Genomic DNA, 20,519 nt, shown 5'->3' on the forward strand with positions numbered 1-20,519 from the left:
GAATTTTACCTAGCAAGTTTTGGCCTTTCATTTTATGCTAGTTTAGGAGCTCTCAGAGGATGCTTTTTATGAATGAGATAATTCTAGATTTCATTCAATAGAAAAGGAAGAAGTCACATGTAATGAAGCAGTAGCTATTCAAAGAGAAGGAATAGTTTCTATTTTTGCAACGTCCAACAGCCCAAGGTAAATTCTACAGATCACAGAGAAGCTTTAGGTCTTTAACTGACAAGGCACAGCTATAGCTACATATACCTACCTTCACTCATTATATCTGGAGAGCAGGTAGAGAAAGAAAAAAAAAAAAAAAAAAAAGGTAGCTGAACACTTTCTCCACACATCTAGTGATTACTGCTATGTACTTTTCCCTCCCCATCTCATTTTCCTAGATTTCTAGGCTGTATTGCAAAATTGAAACTCTGAACAACAGCCACCATGTGCTTACCTATCTGGGACATTACCTTTGTCAAAACTTCTATCACCTGAACTCCCTCAGGTAGGTAGTTCCAAAGCACATATAAATATAATTGAATTACTTCCTCCCATTCTTGCACTCAAATTCTGTTGTTTTTGGTTTTTTTTTTTTAAGATAAGTTATTATAACATGTAATAGGAGATGGGTTTAGAAGTAATAAAGTTACTCTACCTGCAAGTACAGTATTTCACACTATAGGTGTCTCAGCCCATGCCTCTTGCAATTGAAAATTAATATACACCAAACAGGATTCATATTAAATCTACACTGGTGATAGAAACTTTAAACCAAAATATAACATGTAGCCAGCTTTCAAATAAATTTAATCTGTTGAATTCAGTGTTCCTGAAACAAATTGCCCAGCTTCTCACTTTTCCACTGCATTAAGCTAGGCACCTGGTAGCAAGTCTTCCTATGCAGTGTATTTTGTCCTGCAAGTGAGATTGCTACACTTTTAGTTACTACTTTTCTATATCAAATATTACGTGGAAGAACCATTTAAGAACATCCACACTGTGAAAAGCAAATGCCCCTTCTGTTCAGCAAGGAAGAAATTAGAGCTCAGTAGTCCAAAACATAAGATTAGGTTGCAGTCCACCACAAACAAGGCCTAAAAATGTGCCAAAGTAAAACCAGGAATGAAGCACTACTTGAAAGCGATAGAACATGTACTCCCACTTACTCCTGTCATATTTTTTGGTCATTCCTAGGAAGTTCTTGTGATTCTGTTCACAACTTGAAGAATTCATTAGAAGAAATTCGAAGTCAAGAAAGTAAGTGCGTTGCCATTTCTACAGTTTCTTTCTCTATCCACTTCATTTCTCTAAAATAAAAATTCCTTAAAAACAAACATCAGCCCAAATTCCTCGGGCTAACAATTAATATTTGCAATCAAATATAAGATACTGCAATGTTAACTTCCAACAATCAAGGACAGCTAAGCTGTGATGAGTTAAACACCCAAAGCCCAGAGGGAACAGTCCAAGGATCTGCACAATAACAGGGGACCCTCTATCTCACAACCAAGATATGTAGAAGTACAGTTACTTTGTATCAGATATTGCAGTCAATTAGAACCCCCTTCCTATTAGGCATCTATTCTTCTCAAGACATCAGCAAGATAGACACCCGTGCTGGAATCACAGTATGTTAAAAAGCCAGAAGTTTTCCCTTCTTCCCTTGCAAGAAAAAAAAACCTGATCAAAAGCAGACAGCACTGCTCAGGGCACAAGCCTCAGCCAAGCACTAAGCTCCCTTTCCAGCAAGTTCAGTAGCACATTTGCTTGATCTCTACATCTACTTTTAACTCTGTGACTGAAGGATAAAAAAAATCCCCCTTATGCTGACCCAAACCCACCATTCCCCAGTTTGAAAGCCAGCAACAGATGAAGTGCCTAATAAAAATAGACAGATGATTGATTAATCGTTATGAAATTAACATATTCTGCTCCAGAAAAACACAACACCTAGCTTTCAGGGTACACAGAAAGAAAGGGACAAGGAGCGTCATTCTCTCAGCCTGTATTCTCCTGATTGTTTTGGATGCAGGCTTCCTCAAACTGTCAAAGCATGTGCATAGTATGTGCTTAAGATAACTTATGAATGCATTATTTTGTACATATGTGTTTAGAAGTCACTTGTAAGCTCCATTTAAATGATACACTACTACAAGAAATACCTTGGAGTTGTCATGTTCCCAGAACAGCCAAGGGAAAGGGAAAGGAAAACAAAAACCCCACGCCACAAACCCTACTTGATCTTAGTACTATGCGAAAATCATTAAACACCAATTCTTCCCTTTAAGCTCACGTAGCCAGTCTAATAACAGCTAGCTGGACTTCAAGAACAAGTTCACTAAATCAGCAGAATCTTTGAGCCAATTTTGAGGTAAGAAAATTATGAGGATCCCCTTTCTAAGCTCGCACAAGAAAAATGCTATCTGACAAAACCAAGCATATCAAAGTTTCTGGTATGTGATAACAAAATCCAGTCTGATGAAAACATGCAAACCGATCCAAGCAGTTTAATGCAAAAATGTATACATGCCTTTATGTACAGAGGTTATATTTGTATTTACTGCTAGATGCTCACACTGCCCTCCCAATTTGCTTACAGGAAGAACCAGAAGGTCTGAGCATATCTCAAGCCATGCCAAACCATTTGCTGCTATACTTCATTTTCCAAGCCTGATAAATGTTTACAGTTGTTAAAATGTTAACCAATCTCCTGAAAGGCATGAATTCCTGGACTATTCTCCAAGAACCAAAAGAGGGGTGCCCAGAGAGATGGAGGCTCTATTTATTCATAGAGCTCTGACTCCTCTCAACACTTTCCATCCAATGAAAGTGGGACAACCCAGGTAGAAAGACACACACTGGAAAGCAAAAAAAGCATCAATGTATTTAAAGGGCTGAAACATTCAGGACATTAAAGCAAGGTAAGATATACAGTCTTTCACATATGTGCTTACTCAAGTCATCTCAGCAATACTACACAACTGCAAGTTGGACAAAAGGTGGTTCGTACAACCATAAGACACCATTCAGCAATTAAAAGTTTAAGAACTCTTGATCCTAGCAGTCTTCCTGAGCAAGTAATTTCATTCCAACAAGTAGTAAGGCCTATAGATCAGCCTCACCTTACCAGAACAACAAATTTAGTTGTCAAAGGCCTAAGATGCAATCTATGATCAGCCACACAGCAGTTACCTGTGCTTACAAAACACTATCTATTTGAAATAATCTCAAAATTTTGCCTACCTCTTTGAAAAACAGTTCCCAGAGTTAAGCCTTCGGGGCCTGTACTTAAGGTTCTGGCCAGAGTAATTTCAAAACATTTCACTCAAAGAATATCCTAACTTTCCTGAACAGCAGCCATGAAGCACAAGATGCATCTGTTTATAATGAATATTTTTCATTAAACAAAAAAGCCACATACTTGTACATATTCTCTCACCAGCTTCTTTAACCCAAGCCTTTTAATTTAGTGGGCACCATATAGCTGTTCTTAAATGTTCTGAAGAAAAGGCACTAAGAAATTAATACAGCACTATTACTGACAAGTATTCACCGCTTTTTCTCTGTAAAGAGAAAAGCTGTTAGGATCCTCCAAGACTCATCATTTTAAAAGCTAATAAAGAGGCACCTGAGAAAACAGGTAAGTTAAAAGCAGAAATAATTTTATCATTGTATTCCCCCTTCCCAAAACAATCCTTTCCCCTAGAATGAACTTCATTTGCAACTCAGCCAAGTTCAACTGCCAAGCATTTCTGAATGCTTACATGTGTTTGTCTTGTTTATGAAATGGTAACTCTACCACAGAATCCCAAAAGCTTAAGGTACAACACATCTGAATCCCAGACCATGCACTAGTTCACTACATTATTAGAGAGATGCCAAGAAACTAGAAGAATATTTGAATATTTGTATGCCATCTGAAACTAATTCACACTCTCAAGCCAAACAGTGATTTTATCGTCTGCTCTTCACAAGCCTGTATTTCATTTTATTCTTTTTCTCTTTCCTTTTTTTTAAAGCAGGGAGAGAAAGGAGTTAGAAGGAATTTCATTCTTCCATATATATTAATTTTTTGCTATGAGTTTCTCTTCTCTTAGTGCCATTTACAAGAATATGAAGTTGTGCAAGCATGCTGAAGTCAAGACTTTTAAAATTAAAACAAAATACAGACAGTTAAAACACAGAAAGTTCAAAATCTGTACAGGTTCAGTAAACATGTGATTAGACATCATTAACTTCTAAAACTTCTGGGCAGGAGCAAGCTAACATCTGCAGGCCTGGAGTTTCCACAGCTTTAACTAGCTGATGGGGTTTGCTTACATTAACATATGCTGTAGAGGAGAGAACTCCTCCTCCTATGAACTACGTACCTGATATTCCCATACTGACACAAGTATATCAACCAGGGACAATTAACTCCTTTCAGGTGCGGTAACAAAGCATTTTAAAATAATCATCTAGTATATTTTCCCTCCTCTTTTACCCTACAGACCAAGGCACTGGCAGCTCGCTTTCAGACTGGCAGGTAGAGCTGTACGACCGTTGCTGGAAGTAGACTGAGAGCCCATACGCAGCCTTGTCATTTGCTTCTGCTAACGCACAAAATGGAAAGAGCTTCTTGTATTTTGCAAGTAAGAGACGGAAAGTTACGTACCAGTTATTTTACTGACAGACAAATCTCGGGAGGTTACACGGACCGTCCAAAACAACACCAAAAATAAGAGGCTGCCATTCACCATCTGTTTGCCTCTCTCTCTCAGGAAAAAAAAGTGCAGATCACAAGAACAAATGGAGCCTGGCTCCGGCAGGAGAAAAAAGGGGAGAGAGGAAATTTCCACGCAAATCTGAAGTGAATCACGCCACGATCCCCGCGCCCGGCCGCGCCGGCCTCCCGTGGCAGACGCGAGCGGCTCCGGCGCCACCGTCCCCCCTGCACCCCCGGCCGGCGGCCCGGCCCGGCCCAGCCCAGCGGCTCCCCCGCGCCGCGCCGGGGCGGCATGGAGGAAATAAACGCAGCCTGCCCCGGGCAGCGGCACGGAGGGAGCCCCCTTCCCCGGCGCCCCCCACGGATAAGCCGCCCGCTCGCCCCCTCTCCCGCCCCACACGGCCCGGTGCCCTCAGCGCACGGCAGCGGCCCGGCGCGTCCCCCCCACCGCCGGGACTGACACCGGGGGTGGGCTGAGGCCTGCGCCGTCCCAGCGAAGCCTCGGCGCTCTCGTAGTCAGAGCGGCCCAGCTCCCCCCCCCCACCACTCCTCCTCCTCCTCCTCGCCTCTCCCTCCCTCCCCCCCTCCCTCCCTCCCTCCCTCCTTCCTTCCCCGGCCCGGCCTTCAGCTCGCACTCACCCGCCTTCCTCCTCCCTGCCCGGCCCGCGGTGCGTGTGCGCGGCTCTCCCTCACGCTGCCCGGCGCGGCGGCGGCGGCCGGGCCGGCGGGGGCGGTCAGGTGGGTGGGTGGGTGAGCGTGCGGGGAAGGAGGCGAGGGGAGAAGGAGAAGGGTGGGGAGGGAAGGAGAGAGGCGGCGAGGAAAGAGAGGAGAAGCGGGGGGGAGAAAACCGCAGCGACGCTCCTGGGGCGGGACCTGCGGTGGCGGCCGGCCGGGCGCTTGGGCGGCTGCTCCGACGACCTTTACGCGAGAGAAGAGTAATCTCCGAGCTCGGGGCGCTCCGCTGCCAGCCCGGCCACCATCTTACATTAGCGAGACTTGCCCTGGACGCCGCCTCCCCTGCGCTTGCGCCGCCGGCAGTGGGCGGGGAGCAATGGCGGGAGGGGGGGACGAGGCGCGACGGCAGCGGCCGCGACGGCGCTGGGATTGACGGGACTTGTAGGCGGCGGCGGCGGCCCGGGCGGCGCGGAGGGGGACAGCCGCAGGGCAGCCCCGCGCCGGGGGGGCCGCTCCTCCTCCGCCACCGCTGCCGCCCGGGTGAGGCCGGGGACCCCAACCCCTCTCCTCAGGCCGCACGGCCCGGCGCACCGGGACTCCCCGGCCGTAAACCTGCTGCAATACCAGCCACCTGTTGCTGGCCGTTACATCAGCGCACATTTTAAGTACTCGGTCGATTATTACTTTTTTTTCCCCCTCTCTTGGTGTTGCTTTGGGATTTTCCCCCCGCCAGGTTGCGAAGCGACCCCGCCTGCCTCCCCCTCAGACTTTGCCGGTCGTTGGCTGTAGCGCCTAGGGAGGGAACATCCTCCCCTAAACCGGCTGTCCGCCGGAGCAGCTGTCACGGCGCCGCCGCCGGGCGGGACGCGGCTCTCACCAGCCCGACGCCAGCGCCGGGTCCCCACCGCGCCCCGCCCCGCGCACGCCGGGACTGCGGCTCCGCGCCCCTGCGCGGCCCCGGTGTCCCCTCCGCGGGCGGCGTTCTCTGCCATCGGCCCCGCTTAACAGCCCCCTGCTCCAGGAGGGCACCCCTGCGCTACCTCCCCCCCTACTTTTCCCTCCCCTTTTTTGTCCATTTTTTCCCCCATCCTCCCGGGCCCCAACAGCGACGACCCGGTGTGACAGGATTGCTTCGCTAACGAGGGCATCTCTTTCTGACGTTGTGACATTTGGAGAGCCCTTCCACGCCGCCCCGGTTCCCGGAGCGCGGTGCTGCTGCCCTGCCAGACCCTGCTCTGGGTGGCCGGGGGCTCCCCCAGCTGCGCGCCCCTCTGTGCCCAGGCGTGGCTGTCCCACGGCCGCAGGCACTCACATGGTACTGCTCCTTTGCTGCAGTTTTTTGTTACGGTCGTCGTCGTCATTGTTGTTGGTTTTGTTACTATTTTCCAGGTCCATTCCCTATTCGCAACAGAAGCCAAAGACACAGAAAAAGGTGTTTTGGTTTTCTCTCTTCAGTTACAAATTCGAAGCAAATTCTGTTTCTGTGCATAGGGGTTGTAAGTAATTTTGACAGAAGCAACTTCCTGCAAATTCTCAGAGATGATCTCTCCCCTGCCAAAAAGGCCTGGGGATTTTTTGTCTTTGTATTGTCACAAACACACACAAACCACATTGCTTCTGTCTCCTCTTTCTACCACAGGCACCCTGGGCCATGGGCCTGTTAAAACTGAATCGGTAACTTTCCCTTCCTTTTTCTGGGAACCCCCATGCCACATAAAGGACCTCATCCCCTCAGCTAACAGACAAAAAGAGCACTTTTAGTCACTGCCTTTACAGCTTTCCAGTGGCTTCCCTGCACAGGCATCCTTAGCTCTCCAAAAAGGCGGCCTCATCCTGGGTGTTTAGTTATCAGTCACCTCCAGTGCACGAGCTATTACAACTTTTGCCATGGCAATACCCACCTGAGAATTTTACTTGTTTCAGCAATTGATACGAAAGAGAATTGTTCATTACAAAATGCACTGGCAGAACTATTTCTTTTAGTGGCATGATGGTTTTCCTCTTTACTTTCGTGTTTTAGATTGAAGTGTTATCCTAGTATAGCCTCATACAATATGCCCATTCCACGAACAATGAAGTGCCTTGTGTTGGCATAGCTTATTCTCCTTCCCCAAACAAGGTAATATTACCTTATGCATATTAAATTTTACATTGATAGATGTACATCCATAACAGAAAAGTGCTATGAATTAACTTTACCTCTTCTGGCTGTAGGCAAGACCCAGGTCTGCATAAAAATAAATGCTGTTTTCAGCTGTTGTCTTGACATGTGAACGCAAATGCAATAATATTTTGAAAACAAAATATACAATGGAATATGAACACATATATATGTGAGAAATTCCATGTTTCTCTGCATATATATTCAATAGTAACATATACTTCATATATATAGCTACATGTCAAACAAGTTCAGGTGAATATATATACATAAAACTAATATATTTCTCAAAACATTTCTAATTTTCACATTTTCATATCAACCCATATATAAAAAAAATTAGATTCCAGAAGTACCCATTATGTAAGTGACTTATATAAGTAACATAACTGTTGACACACCTAATACCTGAAAAATTTCCTGTTTAATAAAAGCAAGTATTCTGACTTGGAAAGAAAGATTGAAAATCACATATCTAAAAGCTGCAATTCTTGATCAGAGTTGAGGCTGTTTATTAAGTGAATTCTGTGGTTTCTTTTAATCCAGTATTAAGGAGTCTTTCCCTTAGTAAGAGTCTGTTCATATCCCTTTGCTGAGCCCTGCATGAACACAAATTTCAGCATCATCAAATAATAATGTGGAAAAAAAATTACATGGCTGAAGATTACTTTGTCTGATGTTACTGAAGGTTACCCATAGCCCTGCTTCCACCTCTGCTTTAATTTGGTAAGAATAATTCACTAGGCCATCATGTGGCCATTGTAAGATTTAAGATGTCCTTAAATAAATTATTTTCTTGCTTTTAAGTAATTGCAATTGTTTTCATTAGATTAGTCTTACATAGCCACATTTTGACACCTTATATCCTTTTGGAAATGTTTAGTTTTCATTTGTTTTGAAAAGGTCTTATAACAGAGCATGACTGTTTCTAAGAAATCGTTTCCATATATACAAGGAAAAGCCTTCAGAATACATTTTCTTGGAAATAACCAATGTGTGCTAGCTAGAGTAAAAATGTCCATCCATATGATTTATTTATTGGGGTTCAGCTGCCATTTCCCCGTGATCCACTGCATATGCACTGTTCTGCATTGATTCACACCACACACTAGGAAAGTGTTCTCCCAGGCAATGCTTCACAGTCACCATCTCATGGAACATGTCTAGGAACCTATCAGGGTTCTGCAATTTGGGGTGAAACCAAGCTATTTTCAGGACTCCTCTGGTGTTAAGTCACTGCCTTTTTAAATGGCTACCAAGCCGTATGGAGGAAATGCAACAGAGATTGATAGTTAAGTGTCCTGATAAAGGATTACAAAGAGCCACAATGGTGGTGTACTGATACTGGCAGAAGAGAAGGTGGAGATCAAGTAATTCCCATGCCTGGTTGGGATGAAGAGTAATTACACTGGGACTTCAGGATGGTGAAGTTTGCAAAACATGTGTACAGACTGCAGTCTGAATATTCAGCAACAAAAGCATCTCTGCATGTGGACATGTGTAACCAGCAATCCAGTTCGCTTGCTGCTCACTGGATTGATGCTGGTCTGCCAGCACACACTGGCTGGATATATGTATTACGCATGTGTTTCAGAGTGCTGGTGCCAAGAAAGTACTTCAAGATTTGGAAAATTCATGATTCTGAGTTGTGCTGGAAGCATTGACTGGATGTGTGTGCCTGTATTTCAGACTGAAAGTCAGGTTTCGTAACTAGGAAAAACAAGGTATTTTTTCAAGCTTCTGCAAAGCCTCATTGATTACTATGGAAAGTTCACAGATATTAATGCAGAATGATATATAGAAGTTGATGGCAGGTTTTTTTAGAAATTCAGCCTTATTTACTGCAATAAAAATAAGAATTTCTCCGCAAGCTGCAATCGATGTTAACGATAACGTCCATTCCTTTTGTCGCTCTTGGAGATCCAGACATCTTTCTCCTTCTCTGACTAGTGGTGCCTTTTACCGGGCAAGTGTATTGGAGAAAGGAACTGTATGACTGTTCTGAGTAACTGTAGAACAATACTGAAGGACTTTCTTGGGAAATGGAAGGGCAGGTGGAGGAGCCTTACCAACACTGATTGGCTGCAAGTGGCAGATGTTCACCATGTCTTACTCTAAACCCATGGGAGAAGGAGGAGGTGTTCATGCTGCGCAGGGAAACAGGATGAGGGATTCATCCTGCTCCCTCTGAAACGAGGGAGTGCAGAGGTGAAAAATGAATGTATTATAGCCAAAGATATGAAAGAGATGCACCTTTGTTAATGTTTTTGTGTTATTAGGGGAAAATGAGAACTTTAGTGGCATGCCTCAGCCAATTGTTTCACGATAACCTTCACTTAGCATAACTCTGGCAGGGAGCATCTTATCTGCTAAGTGCACCTGTCTTTACAAATGAAAGCAGAAATCACCCCCGCTTTCTGGAAAGGGTGTAGTGGGGACCTCCGGGAAGCAACCACTAGTCTTGTAAACCTCAGGTTGCACTTGAGGTAGTGGTATCAGTATAATGTCCTAATATTCTTCAGAGGTCTGTTTCCTTCAGCACAACTTACAGCAAATCTTCCTGTATGTTGTTTTCCTTGTCTCAGACTCCCCTGAATCTAGACACTAGTGTGAAAGTTAATACAAGTTGCCACAAGCATCCTCCCAGCTCTGTTTTTTGCCTTCTGGCTCCTGTGCCGAAATCCATTCACAGAATGCTTGGACTTCTCCTTCCTATACTTTTCTTTTTTGAAACATTTTTTATGCATCAAGCAGCTTGCAAGGCTTGTGTTCCTCATAATAATGGCGCCTCGGTTGCCAGAGACAAATTGCAAATATTTGTCATTTCTACACTGAACTCAGAAGCAATGATAATAGGTTTCATTTTTTTTGCTCAATTTTGGAATGTCATTCCCACCTATTTTTCCAGTCTGGGCTTTCCTAGGAAATGGACATTCCCAGGGAACCCAGTAGCATGTAGTAAAATAAGATGCTTCCCACTCTACATCTCCTTTCCATAGAAATCCTGTGCTGGTGTTGGAATGGGAAGAAGGGATGAAGGTGCTGGGCTAATGAGAGTGAATAGTAACAGGGTTCAAGTTTGCAGTTCTATGTGCACCTCTGTAGCAACATTACCTTGAAGCATATTTCCAAGAGATGAGAAAAAGTCTTACTGAAAAAGGCAATGGATATATCAGAAAGATATGCAGCATTGCATAGAAGGGTACTAAAATATATTCAACTGCAGAAGTGAGAGAGAGAGACCATGCAGATAAGGAATCAAAAAGGCTGCATTGCTTTGCTCTATGCATAGTAAAATGGAGCACAGACTTTGCCTTAAGATCTCCTATAATACATACAGGTCAGCATCATGTGCATTAGGAGGGAACAGACTTTAGAGCAATTGGCCCAAATACAAGAATTTTATATTGCTAAAGATTTTATTGTAAGTGTCTTATAATCTCAGCAGTTTGAAATGTTTAATTTTGGTAATTCGTCTCATAAAATGTGAAAGGAGCTAAAGAGTGCTGAACAAACTACGAGCCAAAGTATATTTGCTATTGCTTTTTTTTCTGTGTCCGCTGTTGCAATAAATATGCCTGCCCTGCAATCTGTATTCGCTTTAACTCATGCAGTGCTGCCACTTTATTTGAGTGGCAGGAAGAGTAGCAGCAAGCCCAGATGCACAGACAAGCAGCGCGAGGTGGGGACATAAGATGTGAGTTGTTGTTTGTGGAGCACCACAATGACCACGCTAGGGAAGGCGGTGCCAAACATGGAAAGAGGCTTATGGTTCATACAGCGCATTTCCACTGCCAGTGATGGCACCAAGATACTACCTGGTTTAGAGATGCAGAGCTACAATATAATACAGAACATGATAGGAATATTTCCCTCTGCAGCATTTTCAAGCTGACTGTCTATCTGGATTCCAAACAGCATTTTTGTAGCCTCAGTCTTTGCATTTCAGTTTAGTGGTTTGAAAAAAAAAATTAGCTCTACAACTCCCTATTTGAAGCGACATCATTTGACAGCTGTGGTAAATCACCTGGGTACATGACAATATTGGGGTTCAGCAGTGACTTCCCATGGATAAGTCTTTCACAGCTCATCCTATTCTGGACAGTTAGAAGTCCTGAAGGTTCTCTTCATATCCTTTGTACTGTTGTAGACCAGCCAGTGTTATTTTGCTTTATGGTGGCACTGGTCCATTTCTCAGGAATGTCTGTCTCTTGCATTCAGTTTGGCCAAAACTCACAAACCCTAGTATTTGAGGCAGTGTCATAGAGTTGGGGCTGGACATGCTACACACAACCCGTAAGACAATATCAGGGGAGTAAAAGAGGCACTGCTCTGAAAGAATGCATGAATCTAGAGGGACACACACACACTGGAATTGCAAAGGAAGCCATCAGCATTCAGTGAGAGTGATAACATACCTAATGCAGATGATCCTGTAACAGAAGAGGGCACTCAGGGGCCAGACAGCAAATAAGTGGTATTCCATTATACAATGAGGGAAAATCATTGAAAAAGGGACAAAATCCTTTCATGAGCTTGATGCAACTCGTAACTGAAGGCCACGGACTACTGAGCCTGGATTTCACTAATGCAAAAAGAAAGCCAAGCCGCTTTAAAACAATCTTGGTGTATGCACTCAAGCCAACTCATCTAAAACACTTGAAATAACATCCCTGTTACTTGTTATTGTTTTCAAGGAGTCCTTACCTGCTCTTTAAAGTGCAACATACATTATGAGAGAGAATGATTGTTCATTATTTTTGTATTCCTTAATTGCCTCCTATATTAGTGTGTTCAAAGGAATATATTTTTTTCTCTCCTGCCCTTCTCTGCCTGCATCTGACAGCACTCAGCATTTTCCACAGAGCTCAAAATTGCTTGCATTCTTATAGAAATGCCTCAGCCATATGGGATTTGCTGAGATGAAATAAAAAGTGCACAACTTGAGAAAATGCAATACTTCATCCTGTGTATTGATTCCATGGCCACCGTATAAACAGGAACTGTTACAAGAATTTCCACTGACTATTGGTGTTGGAGCTCATGTTATGCATAGGCCAGGTGTGATGGGAGCTCTCCTGTCAAGAAAGTATGACGTTGCGTTAAAAGGCTGGGGTGAACTTTGATGTTTGTAAATATATTGCACCAGCCAAGCTCCAGCTGCAACCTTGCAGTTTTCCAGGCAGATCTACTTCCTTTTGGCAAAGGAATGTGAGCTACCACAGCTAATTTTATGCTATATAAATAATGCTGATAGAGAGACAAGTCTGAAATTAGATAGGTTAGACAGGCAAAATAATAGATTAAATAGGAAAATCGAAGCATTTGTTAATCAGAAATATGAGTATGTTCCTTAAGGAGCTGCAGGAACCCGACTGTGATGATGACAAATGAGAGATCCCAGAATAATAAGATCAGTCTTGCATGTAGGCTGCACCATAACTGAGACTCTGTATGACATAGATGCACTTGTACAGAGAAATTGGGCCCTTATATTCTGATAGGGAACATTTCCTCTTCATAACAGCCTGTGCTTGACATGCTGACGGAGTGAAGGTTGTGCTGTGTGCCTTGTGCTGCTCCACTCTCTTTCCCCTTCTGCTCCATCTTCCCTCCAGCACCCTGCAGCATAACAGGGCTAGGCAGAGAGCCATCAAGGGCAGGGATCGTATCCAGTGGGAGCAGAGACCAGGCTGGTATCCCCAGTGTATTGTATGGGCTAACCAAGACACCTAAAAGATGGTACATATTTTTCTATTTTAATATATATTTTTTATTCTTTCATATGCATTTTAAAATTTTACTGTGTTTTCCCCTGCAACATTTTAAAATCATTGGCACATTGCTGTATGGGTAGGAGAATTTCCTGTTAACAGGCCAGATGTAGAATTAAAGCCCTAGGTAGGCCTAGTTTGTTTTACTCCTAATAACCTAACACTTGATTTTTTTAAGGAATGATAAATTGCCTCTTATTCTTAAATAGGTTATTTTAAACTGTAGCCAGTCAGCCTCTGACAGGAGCCATATTTTGCTAAACCATGTAAATCGTGCGCTGATTTTTAGTTTAACTTACTTTCAGTTTTTTTCTTCTCTGTACTCTCTTTGTATTGGTATCATCCCTGGGAAACCAAAATTAATTTTTGCATGGAAGGCTTCAGAACAGATGTGCCACCAGTGCTTCCATTGACAGTGTACTGTGTCATACTTGCCTGAACTGCTTATGATTCGTTTTATGCAAACTCACTGCATGCTGGGCCTTAAAATGTACTGCACAGTTGTTGGAGTGACGCAGGGAGAAGGAAGGATATACTGAGTTTTTTGTGTGGTTTTAGTCCATGCCTAGCAGTATTTCTCCTAACTAGTAAATCTAACAGTGTAATGACTAAAAGCCACAACTTCCAAAACTATTAGGTATTTATATTTGCACAGGATCTCATAAAAGTAGCCCGATTTCCAAAACAGGTGAGTATTTGCAACTTCTCCTGAGGTGAACGAAAACTTATCTTCTCTGAAAGTCACTTCCATTCTGCAAGTTTCCCCCACAGATTTCCAGTCTGAATATTAGACCTACACTGTGGAAAACACTGGGTGCAGCATTATGATACCAAAAAAAAAAAAAAAAAAAAAGACGATCACCCACCAGATTCTACCAAATGTATCCAGAATCTTCCATGTTTAACCTCTTGGCTGTATTACATTGGAATAAATTTTGAAGAGACTTCAGGGTAAAGCTATGAGTAAGCAGAATAGTAGGTAATGAAGAAACTCTTGAGAGAAGACAGCAGGGAATATACACCGGAATAAGATGCACAGGGTGATGCCTAAGAGTAGGTTCTGCTGTAAGTGTGTGGACAGCTTCATTGTCCTTCAGAGGCAAACCACTCATTCAGCTGACATGGTGGGCTATCACTTTCTTCACTGTCCAGTGCAGAAGCAGCAGAGTAAAAGCATTAAGATTAGGTGGGCAGCTAGTTACTTCCCACTTGGGTAAAAATCAGGGACAAGAGGGAAGTGAGTTGCTGGTTGCTTGCTTCTTCACTACTCCTTGCAGATAGGAATCTAGACACTGGACTTTCTTCCTTCTGAGTAATATATACCTTTCCTCATTCTTCTGAGCAGTATATACCTTGACTCATTGCAGGTCTACTTCAAAGGCACAGGAATCAGAGGGAGCACCCTCAGAGCTTTTCTCACAAGAGTGAAGTCATACGTTCTCACCTCAGTGCAGGTAAACAGTAACTTGTCTCTGCTGAGATCTTAGTAAAGACAAGGGAGTTGTTTTTTCATCTTCAGGATCCAGTTAAAATTCTCTCAGTTTAGTAATGTAAGTGAAAATACCCCTGTGGATTTTATTTTAAAATAGTTGAATAGGTACAGCACCTATTTTACAGGTACAACTATACCGGGACAACTACTTTAATGAAAAGTAAAAGAGCAGAAACAAAGAGGGTAGGTCTCAAAATCCGAAGTAAAATTGTTCAAAGAATATCAGTGGTTCTGTTCTACTCCTATAAAAAGCAGAAAGTAAAGGATTAACAGAGTTTTATTAGGCATTCCTTTCTAGCTGTTAATGTGACTGAAGAATCACAACTGTAACAGGCACCTCGCTAATATTCTGAGCAGTGTACTTTCTAAAGAAAATTTAGCCATGATACAGCATTCACCTTTAACTGGCACTTTTCATCTCAGGTAACCAAGGAATTAGGAAGATAAATAGAGCCACCTTAGGTCTTCATGGCTCATTTGCATCTTGTACAGACCTTTAAAGCTTAGTTATGTCCTCCTTACATTTGGATAAAAGAGCTCTGCATGCCTTGAAGCAACCAATTCATGAAAGAAGTCTCAAAAAAATTCAGCATATAAAAGTTAAAAAGGATGGTGGCTCTAAGCCCTCTTTTTAGGAAGTGATCCAGTGCTTAAGCTCTTGCACCTGTGACATTTAAGCAGTTGTTTTAAATAAAAGCTCTAAAAGTGAGCCCTGGGAGGTCAGTTTGCAGAGGGTTGACAGCCACTGTGGAGCAGGCTAGCAGCACAGGGACCTGTGATGTGTGCTCCACTGTGAAAAGGCAGAGCTTGTGCAGTTTGTTTGTGTCATACCATGTGACAAAAGGTTACCAGAAAGGTAATTTCTCCTGTCCTACCACAGCAGTCCTTGTGTCAATTCGCTCTAGCAATGGCAGCCAGGCTTCCATTGAAGAAGTTCTTACAATGTCATGACTGACTTGAGCTGTGATTTGGCTGAGTGAAGGATGTGGGCAGAGAAGTATGATATCAGTATGAGCATAAACTGCCCTGGGTGATACTTGCTCTGTGTGTACTTACTGTCCCCTTATTTTTTCCCCTTAATTTAAAATGCCAACAATTAATGCTATGCTCTTAAGTTTCCCGAAGTCTGCATTTGCACAGTATTTAAAGAGGAGATAAGTAATTTCTGTAGAACTCCCTGATCAGGAGGAGGCTGTAAGCTCTAGAGCTAATCAGTTCCTCAAAAACTTTGTTTTCTGGTGTTATGCATGAAAGTTGGTGTGAGCTAAGACTTGGAGTTGGATCATTATTTTATGGAGCTGTGAATAGTGAGAAAAGACACAGAACTTTCAGACAAGAAATCAGTTTATTGAGAGCACTGGGGTTACATGACTCACTGAATTATCTGAGCAAGCGAACAAACCAAAAAGTATCAATAGTGGCTCTGATCAATAAAAACAAAAACATCTTTTTGTTCTTGTTGAGACCAGAACACCACCCACCACCACTCCCTCCTTAGAATACAGATTGCCTTCTTTGGAATACCTGTAAAGAAAAAAAGGTTGTATCTGCTCAGGTTGACAGAGATGATGGAAGTAGTGCCCCCTTTCACATACGGCTCAGGCTTTCAAGAACTCTCCAAAGTATTAGACGCTTAAGTTCATTTCTTCGTGATTTAGGCAGAAAGTGAACTAGTATTTGAGTCTCACATAATTTGAGCAAGAGCTCTAGGCAGCTGAAGGCCTTGGGTTGTGCTTCCCTCCATTATTTTGGTTGATGCTTTTGTCCAAAAGACTTAATCACTGAGACAAACTGCAGGAGAAATACTCTTTAGCTGGGGGGTCAAGTTAGTCTTTTGAATGGTAGGATTATCTCTACCTCATTCCCCAGCAGGTTCTAGTTCCATCTCTGGTGAAAGTTTAATTATTTTTGCAAAATGAAGCGGTGCTAATGAGAGATGGAAAGCATACAATGCCAATGCCCCCTCCAAACCTTTATGAGAGGTAGGAGAAAGACGTTAAGCTGGTGGGGAGGAACTTAGCAAGCCTCTTACAACCTGAACAAGTGCTCTGAACTCCTCCAGTGACAGGGAGGCGTTAATCTTCCTTATAATGCAGTTTGGATCTTACCTGAAAATTGACACTAGAACTTCTGAGAAGTTCTGGGAAATTGTGCTTTGAAACACATTTACCATCTACCAGTATAAAACAGTGTCAAACTAAGCCACCCAAAAGGCATAATCAAATCTTCATTAAAAATAAGGCCACCTAATTTTTAGGGCTTTCTCAGAGGTTAGCGTCCTTGCGTAGTTATAGTCTAAATATAGCTGCAAGGAAACCTTTCCCTCCTTGTCTCAGGATGAGTCAGAGTCAAGCTCCTCCTGGGCTGGACCTCACTGCAACCTCTTAGTTTCTTCAGACGGAAGACGACTGTGTATTAAGACAGAGTGATGCATAAGAAAAACAAAATCAAATTGTTACTAGATAGATGCCCAGAAATGCACCTGAGTGACACATTCTGAGTGTTATTTCCAAGCAAATATTGACTGTTGTTTGTAAAGAGACAGCACAAGACATGAAGCTGTCCTGAGATCATAATCACAGTTTACTGCTGTCTACTTAGAGAGAAGTGGTATGACCCTTTATGTAGAGACCAACCATAATGATAAATGTAGGCCCTGACCTTTGAATTTCTGTTCTTCAAATCAGTTTTTCTTGTATGCATACTTTCAACAGGTTATTAACTTTGGAGCAGACTATTCTCCTAAGGATGCTTCATTACAATTCCACAGAAGTTAATCTACAACAGTAGTTGTTTTGGCTTGCAGAAGGACCTAAAGGATTAGCGTTCCACCATGCTGGACACACACAATTAACTCTGAGAATTTTGTCTTCTCCATTGGTTAGGGTCTCATTTTATCTGAGAGTTAGCTGACCAGGCGTTTTTCAGCACTACATTTCACAGACAGAGATTTAGTTTCATCTGATTTAGCATAGGAATATTCTTGAATGACAAGGGAAATTAATTTTGACCATCTGACACTATCTAGAAGAAAGGTATGAGAGCTATATGTGCCAAGCAGCTCAGAAACCTGCGTATAAGATAAAGGTTTTTCACTATTCTACTCTTAAGCACTCAAGCAACTGAATGAGCATAAGCCATAAACTTCAGCCTTAATCATTCAAGCACATAATATAATTTAGTGCTTCAATGTCTACGGTGTCACCTTGGTAGGAGTTATTGAACATGGGGTCTCAACAATTGTCCCATTAATTGTGAACAGCTGATACTGCTTCTCATTATCCTTCTGCAGCACAGTCATAACCAAATAAGGCAGGAGGAGACTTTAGTAAGACATGTAACTTGGAGTGAAATATTTTGACACCACAGTCAATTAATATAGGTGCCTATTGCAGAAATGGGGTTTGTTCAGTCCAGGTCCTTCAGATCGTTGCTCCTGAGGATAATTCTCCCTGATCCACAGGAAACTTCAACAAAACAAAAATGGACTGGAGCAGAAAGCCAATCCTTTCTTATGCTACCTATTCAGACAGGGCTTTCCTTCAAACAAGATATCAGAACATGAGGCCAGGGAAAGTATTTCAGTAACTGACTGTCAGAAGTGCACAAGCTAAACTCTGCGCACACCTTTGGTATACAGGAGCTTCTTATCTTGTACCCAGAGAACTCCAAAGAAGTGGACAGTACTGGGAAGATAATTAACATAATGGTAGTATAATCTGTGAAGCAATTTTACATTGCAGTAGAGATGGCACTGTGAGATGCCCTTTTTCCTGAGTCTCACTGGTTCCCATATCAAATTCATTTGGTTTATAAGTATAAAGTAATGATTTCTTCCAATTTAGCTCAGATCAACTGTCAAGATACTTCTGCTCCCATCTCCTGTATTATATCCACTTATAGAAACTCTATGCCTTACATTATTATCACAGACATTTTTGTGTAACTTTACACACCTTCAGTGTTGCCCAAGTAACCTCATTACACTTCTGTAGATTTACACCTATTCCAACACATCTGTTCTCTAATGGAAACCCAAAAAGATGCAACAAGCATATAATTCAGCCTGCAGAATATATACAACAGGCTTCAGAAAGAACTCAGTGTGAATTTCAGGACAAATTCTGAATTTTGGGGACTGGCAACTAGGAAAAACAGCAACCATCTGTAATGGAAATCACTGAACAGAATTAATATAAATAAGGCAGCTGATGTGCCAACACTTCTACTTATCATATCGAGTATCTCCACTTTGCTCATACTTTGTCTTTCTATCATTTCCCCTGCTGTATGTTTCTCCACCTCTTGTCAATTGCTAGCAGCTACATCATTACAATAATCAGATTATCTTCAGGGCTATTAACTTGTTCCTTTCAGAGGCTGAATGGAGAAATTATTACAAAAAAGAAAAGCTATTCTTCATTCTGGGATAGAGAAGAAAGAATAACAAGACAGATACCTCTAAGGGCCCCAAAGCAGGACTTAGGAAAAAATTAACTCTCAACACACCACACAGCCAAAACCAGTATTTTCCTCTTAACAGTGAAGCCTGAATAAGGATCATAAAGACCCAATTGTCAAGCAAGAAAGTTAGTGATACTGTTTATCAAGGCATTAATTTCTGGTTAGATGCCTATAGTAAACAATTGTCCTCACCGACACTGAAAGTGCAGCACTTGGTGTTGTTCAGTTCCTCTCCCTCTGCTCCCAGACCCTGAGGAAGGTATTCACGTAACTTTGAGAACATTTAGCTCCTTGTTGCCTTGGACTATATAAACCACTTACCCAAGCTAGCAACAACCTCATGAAGTTTCTCTGATGAGCTTAGATACCATGGTGACAGTAGAATTATCTAGGATGGAAGACAGAGAAATTACAGTTATTTTGTTGAGAATCACTGCAGGAAAATGTCTTTGACTTTCTTCTAAGATTGGATGCCGAGCTAACTATCTCAATGTATAAAACACACTCTTTGTAACAAAGCCAGGATTATAGCCAGCTAAGAAGTTTTCAGGAAAATTAGCCAGCATAGTAAAGAGAATTCAGGGTTCTTTACTCTGCCAACTTAACCTAATGCAAAACCACATTCTTTTTCTCTGTTCAGATGGGGCCAGGTTAAAGATCCAGTCAATCGGCATTCCAGGCCTGCTGTGAAATGTTATACCCATTTTTACAGACCAGTAAGCCGAGATACACAGTTAGTGTCAGTCGAATTAAGAGTTCAAGGAAGTTTTATGGTCTAATCAGTGGCCAGAAATTATTTTGACTTTTTGAGCAGAGGCATATTTCACAATGTAAAGACCAGTCTATTTCTGTAGATGCACTTCTACAAGGCATCTTTTTTAGCTGCACTGTTAAAAAGAGCCTTTGAATTTTCATTTTAATCCATTATGCAGGATGTGATCACAATGACACTCAAGATTAAAAGTAGGAAATTAAGCATGGCCTCTCTTAGGCATTTGAATAATACTTCCCCCCCCCTCCCAATAATTATTCTTCCTGATCATAATAAAGTATAAAGAAAATAAATTATATCATCACCATCGTTATCTTTGTATCTTGATGTGTGATTTGGCTATGAACCATAGTGACTAAATTTAGTATTGTTACAATTAAGAATGTTACACCTCTAGTACATCACAAACTACCTAGAAGTTCCAGTCAAAGAGCAGGTTCCCATTGTGCAGCTCATTTTAATTATTACTAGTAGTTATTTCCACA

General features: G+C 42.3%; 1 protein-coding gene across 9 annotated transcripts in view; it reads right to left on the minus strand.

Moving 5' to 3' along the window:
* CNOT4 (CCR4-NOT transcription complex subunit 4) overlaps positions 1 to 20,519 on the minus strand; it is a 100,835-nt gene that overhangs the window by 76,990 nt on the left and 3,326 nt on the right. For 6 of the 9 annotated variants that reach the window (XM_080393259.1, XM_080393260.1, XM_080393262.1 and 3 more), the window contains exon 2: positions 5,336 to 19,650. The gene's annotated coding sequence lies outside the window, so the exon portion shown is untranslated. Of the gene's footprint in view, positions 1 to 4,645; positions 4,787 to 5,335; positions 19,651 to 20,519 lie in introns of those variants that run through there. The other 3 variants (XM_080393257.1, XM_080393256.1, XM_080393258.1) reach the window with 3 other exon arrangements.

Source organism: Falco punctatus (genome assembly GCF_963210335.1).
Source record: "Falco punctatus genome assembly, chromosome: 6".
Lineage (NCBI taxonomy): Eukaryota > Metazoa > Chordata > Aves > Falconiformes > Falconidae > Falco > Falco punctatus.